This window comes from Budorcas taxicolor, chromosome 4 (assembly GCF_023091745.1).
Source record: "Budorcas taxicolor isolate Tak-1 chromosome 4, Takin1.1, whole genome shotgun sequence".
In the NCBI taxonomy this organism is placed as follows: domain Eukaryota; kingdom Metazoa; phylum Chordata; class Mammalia; order Artiodactyla; family Bovidae; genus Budorcas; species Budorcas taxicolor.
The window spans coordinates 70,618,275-70,626,290 of record NC_068913.1 but is presented as its reverse complement, the minus strand read 5'-3'; positions in this window follow the sequence as shown (position 1 = coordinate 70,626,290).

The following is an 8,016-nucleotide window of genomic DNA, read 5'->3' as shown; positions in this document are numbered from 1 at the left end:
ATGATTTTAAGAAAAAACCTTGCCCACTACTCTCTCTTCTCTGGTACTCTGTCCTGTGTTCTCTGGCTACCTTGATCTCCCTGTATTCCCATGTGTGCGTGGTAGGTCGCTTCAGTCGTGTGCGACTTTTTGTGACGCTATGCCTTGCTATGCTATCACTTCTCTTTATATCTGTTTTAATTATGACGTGCTTTGGCATGGTTTTCTTGTGCTTGGGGTTTATTGAACTTCCTAGATCTGTGGGTAATGAAATTTGGAAAAATTTAGTCCTCATTTCTTTACACATTTTTTCTGCCTGCTCCCTTCTTCAGGGATTCCAGTTTACATGTATGTTAGGCCTCTTGAAGTTGTCATGCAGTTCACAGATGCTCTTTTCTCTTGGTATTTCAGTTTAAATAGATTTCACTAATTCTTCCTTCTGCCATGTCTAATCTGCTGTTAACGCCGTCCAGTGTACTCTACATCTCAGACGCTGTCATTTTCATCTCTAGAAGTCTGGTTTAGATCTTCTCTTCTTGGCATATGGTGTGTTGTGCTGTCACTTGTTAAAGACTTATTTTGAAATAATTTTAGACCTAAAGGTGAATTCAAAGACAGGTAAGTCCCTTGGAATGGTTTGATCCTTTCAGGTTTTGTTTTTAAACCTTTTTAGGCGAGACCAGAGCTTTAGTGCAGGGCTACTGTTGCCCACTGCTGAAGTGAAACACTTCTGAGTACTCTACCAAATGTCCCATGAATTGTGAGCTTCTCTCGCTGGCTGGTGGGAAGAACTATCTCTGGTCCTGAGTGACTTCCAGAGATTGTTTCCTCTAATCCTTTATGTGCTTCTTTTCCCAACCTCACATAGGTAAGTTTCCTGATTGGTACTTAGTATAAGTCCATGCTCAAGAGCATTTCCTCTGCAAATCTGTGACGTTCTCTGCGCAGTTCTCTCTTCTCTGGTACTCTGTTCTGTGTACTCTGGCTGCCTTGGTCTCCCTGTATTCCCATGCCTGCGTGCTAGGTCTCTTCAGTCGTGTCCGACTCTTTGTGATGCTATGGGTTGTAGCCCACCAGCCTCCTCTGTCCATGGGATTTTCCAGGCAAGAATACTGGAGTGGGTTGCCATACCCTCCTCCAGGGGATCACACTCACTCAGGGATTGAACCTACATCTCCTAAGTCTCCTGCATTGGCAGGCTTGTTCTTTATTATCAGCGCCACCTGGGAAGCATGACCCCGCCCCCCATCCCGCCCCACCCGTATTCCCAATTTTCCCCAAAGCAGGGAGATTTGGGGTTTTTTTCCCCTGGGTTTTCCCTGTCTATGCCAGAGGGAAGTCTGTAGGCAGTAGTAGACTGAGGTAATTTTAGGACTCATTTTGTATGTTTCCCATCTTTCAGGGATTACTATTCTTTGGTATTTTATGCCCAATGTCTTAAAAACTCTATTTTGCACTTTTTTTTGCTTATTACTGTATCATGGCCAAAGAAAAGTCTCAGTAAATGTAATAAATATTTGTTGAATGAATGAATAAGCTTTGTATCCTGTCCCATGGTGGGAGTTCATTAAAATGTTTTTACTGAAAATTGTTCTGTTCTTGGAAAGTTAGATCAGGAAAGAACAGTAGTTCCTAATGGCAAAGAAGTTGTAATTATTTGGCCATTTTGTCAGGAAACGTGGCTTTAACAGATGACCTCCAACCAGTTAGTCTCCTGTCCTTGCACCCCTATAAAGATGGAAAATCCCAACAGCCTGATGGATCCAGCTTGGACCACATACTCTTCCCTTGGCTTGAGAGTGCAGCATGCCACAGTTGACAGTCCTATTGAAGCTGCTTGCTGTGACAGGAAGGTAAGGTGCCAAAAGGAAGCAGGGATGCTCTGTACAAACAAAGGAGATGGATTCTGTGCAGCCAAACCAATACATGTGTCTGGTCAGTAGTCATTTACAAAGATGTTTATTGGATTTTTTTTTTTTTTAGTACTGAAATCTTATTGGCTTCTGATACCATGAACTTGCAAGTAAATGACTGCTGATTACTTTGCATTGTGTTCTAAAGCATTTCTAATGGTATCATTCTCAGATGATTGATGTTTCATCCTATTATTAGGAGAACTTAGATATATATGCCCTGCTACACGCACTTGGCTTCTTTTCTAAACCTCTAAAAATGCTCTTATACCTAATGTATTTTGGCAGCATGATGGCTACAAGACAGGGCAAGTCTAGAGTCCTCTGGTCTGGGAACCAGGTTAGGTTGGATCAGGCAGAGAGCATGATATGAGGTAAGAGGCTTTGAGTGTGAAGGTTCAGAAAGAATAATTTGAAAGGTGTGTGTGTGTGAAGTTGGAATACAGAAAACATGATTAAGATCTAGGCCTGGAGGGTCTGCACTACCCATACAGGCAGACTGATGAATCACAGCACGTGTGGGCAGAAACGGAGACTAGACATACAGATACAACCCAAGTTGAGCTTAAAGGAATAAACAGAGAACATATTCTCTAACTTCTAAAAGATGAGGGACCACAGTAGTGTTTGTACACATGGCAAGACATACATAGCACCTGAATTGCTTGTGACCTTTGAGGTGGGACCATTTGTTCCCCAATAGATAGTGATTAGGGCATTGATGCTTTGTAGGTTCCTTACAGTTCTAGCATCTGTTTTTTTTTTTTTTTTTAAATAGCTTAGTTGGCCCTTAAATTTGTGCCTATAGAGGGACATCTGGAGGTCACAGTGGTCCTTATGAAATCTCATAAAGTATCGATGTAGCAAAAAATGTAATTTGTGCTAAACCACGTATCACTTTATTTGGATTCTTGTAAAGACATGTAGTAATATGTGTCAGAGATTTAAGAAGAATTCAAGATTAAAACTCAAAAGAAAGAAAAACATGCATTATCTGGGTTTTTTCTTTGTGAACACAGAAAAATCATAATCTTTTCCTTTTTCATTAGTGGAATACTTTGATTTGACTTGTATAACACTGGGATTCTGTGATGACTAGATGACAAGGACACTTAGAAGTGCCTGCCTTTTTATTGAAAAACTTTTAATTGCAATATATTTATATATTGTATTAGTAACAGTTACTGTGTATCCACAGTTCACCCCTTGCTGTGTTTGAATCCATGTACTGCTGAAGCTGTCTTTAAGAAAGAACTCATTGCCCAGCTGTAAGGAGTGTGGTCAGCTGACAGCTTCTCATTGTTCATTCGTTCAGGTCTGCTTTTGAGCTGAGGTCGTGCTCTCCTCAAGGTGACCCCAGTCAATGACTCTTTAAAATTAATCAATTTTTGGCTGCACTGGACCTTCATCGCTGCGCATATGGGCTTTCTCTAGTTGTAGTGAGCAGGGACTATACTCTAGCTGAGATGTGCGGCCTTCTCATTGCAGCATCTCTTGTTGCAGAGCACCAGCTCTAGGATGTGTGGGCTCAGTAGCTGCAGGTCATGGATGCTAGAGTGCAGGCTTCAGTAGCTGGTGCATGGGCTTGCTTGCTCCTTGGCACGTGAGATCTTCCCAGACCAGGGATTGAAGCCATGTCCCCTGCACTGGCAGGTGGATTGTTAGCCACTGGACCACCAGGGAAGCCCCCAGCAAATGATTAAATAAGACTTTTCACAAAGACTTAGTCATGTCTACCTATCATGGAATTCCTCCAATGAGCAACATTTGCTCTGCAGCTCCCAATGAGCTGGTAGATTCTTTACCAGCTCTGCTGATTGTCTGACAGTTCCTCCTGCCAGTCCTCCATCTCCCCTGTCCCTCACCAGTGTTCCTCTCTAATAAACATTTTATACCCTCTCTCCTTCTTGGCAACCGCTTCTGAGCCAACTGATGGACATGTGCACAGATCATAAGTGTACAGCTTAATCCATTTTTACAAACTGAACACACTCATGTAACCAGAACATTATGAAGAAGATTATAAACAGCACCCTAGAAATCTCGTTGTGCTATCTGCCTTCCAGTCATTACCCCTCTTCTAAGGAGTAACCACAACCCTAACTCTTTTAACATCCTGATTAGTTTGTCCTAGTATTGTAATTTATATAAATGAAATTTTAGGATATCATTTGTGTTCAGCTTCCTTTGCTCAAGATAATGCATTCTTTTAAATTCTTTTAAGTGTATAATAATTGAGGTGTAAGTTTTCAAGTAAGCATTTTACTTTTTCATCATTATATTCTGGTCACTTTCTTTGTCTCTTTGTTTCTCTCTGCTTCTCTTACACAGACACCCACACCCCAAACATGATTAATATTTTCCAGTTCAGTTTCCAATCTGACAATAGCAAAAATTTTACAGGATGTTAAAAATACTAATTTAGTTAAATTACGATACGATGGAGGGCTTTCTGGATGGCTTAATGGGTAAAGAATCCACCTGCAATGCAGGAGACATAGGAGATGTGTCTCTGGGTTTGATCTCTGGGTTAGGAAGATCTCCTGGAGAAGGGAATGGCTACCCACTCCAGTATTTGTGTCTGGGGAATTCCATGGATAGAGGAGCCTAGTGGGCTATAGCCCATGGGGTCACAAAAGAGTCAGACATAACTGATCAACTAACAGTATACCACACTATAAGACATGCTGGAATTGTCTATGCCTCTGTTTGTCTCATGCTCACCAAGTTTCTCTAGTTTAGCTTCCACTAGATCTTAGTCATCAGGGATAGATCACCTTTTAATACTATTACAGAGGATAGTGACTGCTTTCAAATAACTGCCAATGGACCATCGATACCATGTCTATGTGAAGCAGATCTTTCCTGAGTTGTAGTTTAATCAATTCCCCAGCTCTGCTCTAGAGAAATGGGGGTCTTATTACACAATAATTTTTGCTCAATTCGAAAGACATTTCTTCACTCATTAACTCCCTCTTAGTTTAATCGCTTCTAGAAAAATTCCTCTTTCTCAAGCTGCTTGATGGTCAAGGATTTCACTATATGTGTTTAAAGAATTTCCACCTTTCATTTCTTATTCCCTACCCAACTTAGGAGCATTCTTGAAAATAATAAATGGAAATTTAAAAGCATTTTTCATTCTTGACTATGTGCACTTATGATTACCATAGAGTCCTCTGGTGAGAGGGTATCTTCCAGGGTGTTTTTACTTATAACTTTATTGTTAGTGGAATTATTTTAAAGCCATGTTGGAAAGAGAATTCTTCATTTCTCCGTGGAGCAGAGAATATCTTGGTACAGATTGCTGTGCTTTTACATATGATTTTTTTTTCAAACTCTTGAAAACAAAATGTTGGTTTAGTATTGTAAGCCTTCTCTTTCCTACCTTGTAAGTATTCCAAAACATTCGTGTTAGATCAACAAATGAGATCAGGGTTCTTCCTAGAAAATCATTTTTTTCTTAATGCAGCAATATTGGTCATATATAAACTCTTCATTGGCTTTCTTTGGGGCCTCAAATGCTGCACTGTTCAGAGTAACCCTCAATAGAATGAACGAATTGATAGGGAATTCCCTGGCTGTCCTGTAGTTAGGACTCCACACTTTCACTGCAGGGGGTATGGGTTCAATCCCTGATCAGGGAAATAAGACCACTCATGCCACGTAGTATGGCCAAAAATAAATAAAAAGAATGAATGAATTGATGTAAAGGCCTTGTGTGTTTATGTTTTAAAATTTAAATAGTGACTTCAAAGAGAGGGGTAAACAATGTGAATTTTTTCCCAAGATTTTAAAAGGTTTCTGTTTTTATGACTCACTAGTAGTAGAATCTGTTGTGAAGTGAATTACGTGTGAATTTAGATCACTTCTTTGAGATTTGATCTGAGAGCAATAGTGAAGTTTCATAGCTTTTAGCAGGGTTATATGTAATTAAATATACTTATAGATTCTTACTATTTTAGAACTACGTGCAATGTGCTCAGTCATGTCTGACTCTTTTGCAATTCCATGGACTGTAGCCCGCCAGGCTCCTCTGTCCATGGAATTTTCCAGGCAAGAATACTGCACTGGGTTGCCATTTTCTTCTCCAGGGAATCTTCCCAACCCAAGGATTGAACTCATGTCTCTGTGTCTCCTGCACTGGTAGGCAGATTCTTTACCACTAGTGCCGCCTGGGAAGCCCAGGTCATTATAAATGACCTTAAAAATAATCTAAGATAACTCCCTCTCCCCCTGCACACCTTTACAGGTGGCAAAACTGACCAGTTCAGTCATTCATTCATGTCTGACTGTTTGTGACCCCATGGACTGCAGCACGCCAGGCCTCCATGTCCATCACCAACTCCCGGAGCTTGCTTAAACTCATGTCCACTGAGTCAAGATGCCATCCAACCATCTTCTCCTCTGTCATCCCCTTTTCCTCCTGCCTTCAATCTTTCCCAGCATCAGGGTCTTTTCCGATTTTCCAGTTTGTTGTGATTCTCACAATCAAAGGCTTTGGTATGGTCAGTAAAGCAGAGGTAGATGTTTCTCTAGAACTCTTTTGCTTTTTCTATGATCCAACAGATGTTGACAATTTGATCTCTGGTCCCTCTGCCTTTTCTAAATTCAGCTTGAACATCTGGAAGCTGACAAGAGAACTGGGAAATTACTGACCATGCCACCCAGCTGAACAGCCCTGGGATTTTCCATGTAGTCCACACTTCAGGAACTCTGGCTAAACTAGACCATTGTTCTCCAGAGATTATCAGTGTTACAACCTCAAATTTACATATGTTCAGTAAGGAAATGACTGACATCCGAGGGTCATCTCATCCACCTCAACATTTGAGGTTATTCTAAGCTATTCCAACAAGTTTCTCTGTCAATGTCCAAGAACATGCATTTAAAAATTCATCCAACCAAACTGTGCTGGATGAACCAGATTTAGGACCTGCCTTTATGTCCAAAGCCTTTGACTGTATCAGTTTAGGTCAGTTGCTCAGTCGAGTCTGACTATTTGTGACCCCATGGACCGCAGCATGCCAGGCCTTGCTGTCTATCACCAACTCCCAGAGTTTACCCAAACTCATGTCCATTGAGTTGGTGATGTCATCCAACCATCTCATCCTCTGTCATCCCCTTCTCCTCCTGCCTTCAGTCTTTCCCAGCATCAGAGTCTTTTCCAATGAGTCAGCTCTTTGCATCAAGTGGCCAAAATATTAGAGTTTCAGTTTCAACATCAGTCCTTCCAAAGAATATTCAGGACTGATTTCCTTTAGGTTGGACTGGTTGGATCTCCTTGCAGTCCAAGGGACTCTCAAGAGTCTTCTCCAGCATCACAGTTCAAAAGCATCAATTCTTCATCGCTCAGCTTTCTCTATATTCCAACTCTCACAACCATACATGACTAATGGAAAAACCATAGCCTTGACTAGATGAACCTTTGTTGACAAAGTAATGTCTCTGCTTTTTAATATGTTGTCTAGGTTGGTCATAACTTTCCTTCCAAGGAGTAAGCGTCTTTTGATGTGTCTTTTCATGGCTGCAGTCACCATCTGCAGGGATTTTGGAGCCCCCCAAAATAAAGTCTGACACTGTTTCCACTGTTTCCCCATCTATTTCCCATGAAGTGATGGGACCAGATGTCATGATCTTCGTTTTCTGAATGTTGAACTTTAAGCCAACTTTTTCAGTCTCCTCTTTTACTTTTGCCAAGAGGCTTTTTAGTTCCTCTTCACTTTCTGCCATAAGGGTGGTGTCATCTGCATGTCTGAGGTTATTGATATTTCTCCCGGCAATCTTGATTCCAGCTTGTGCTTCTTCCAGCCCAGCGTTTCTCATGATGTACTCTGCATATAGGTTAAATAAGCAGGGTGACAATAGACAGCCTTGATGTACTCCTTTTCCTATTTGGAACCAGTCTGTTCCATGTCCAGTTCATGGTCGAGGTTAAAGAAACCAATAAGCACAGAATGGGAAGTCTGGAAACCCACATTATCCTCCTGGCTCTGTCAGTAACTGGCTGTACGATATAGGCATGTCTCTCCACCCCAGGTTCTTTACCTGAACAATAAGGACTAAAGGATGATATTGAAGTTCCTCAGACTCTGGCATCTGAGGATTCTATCAGTCTAGGCAGCTT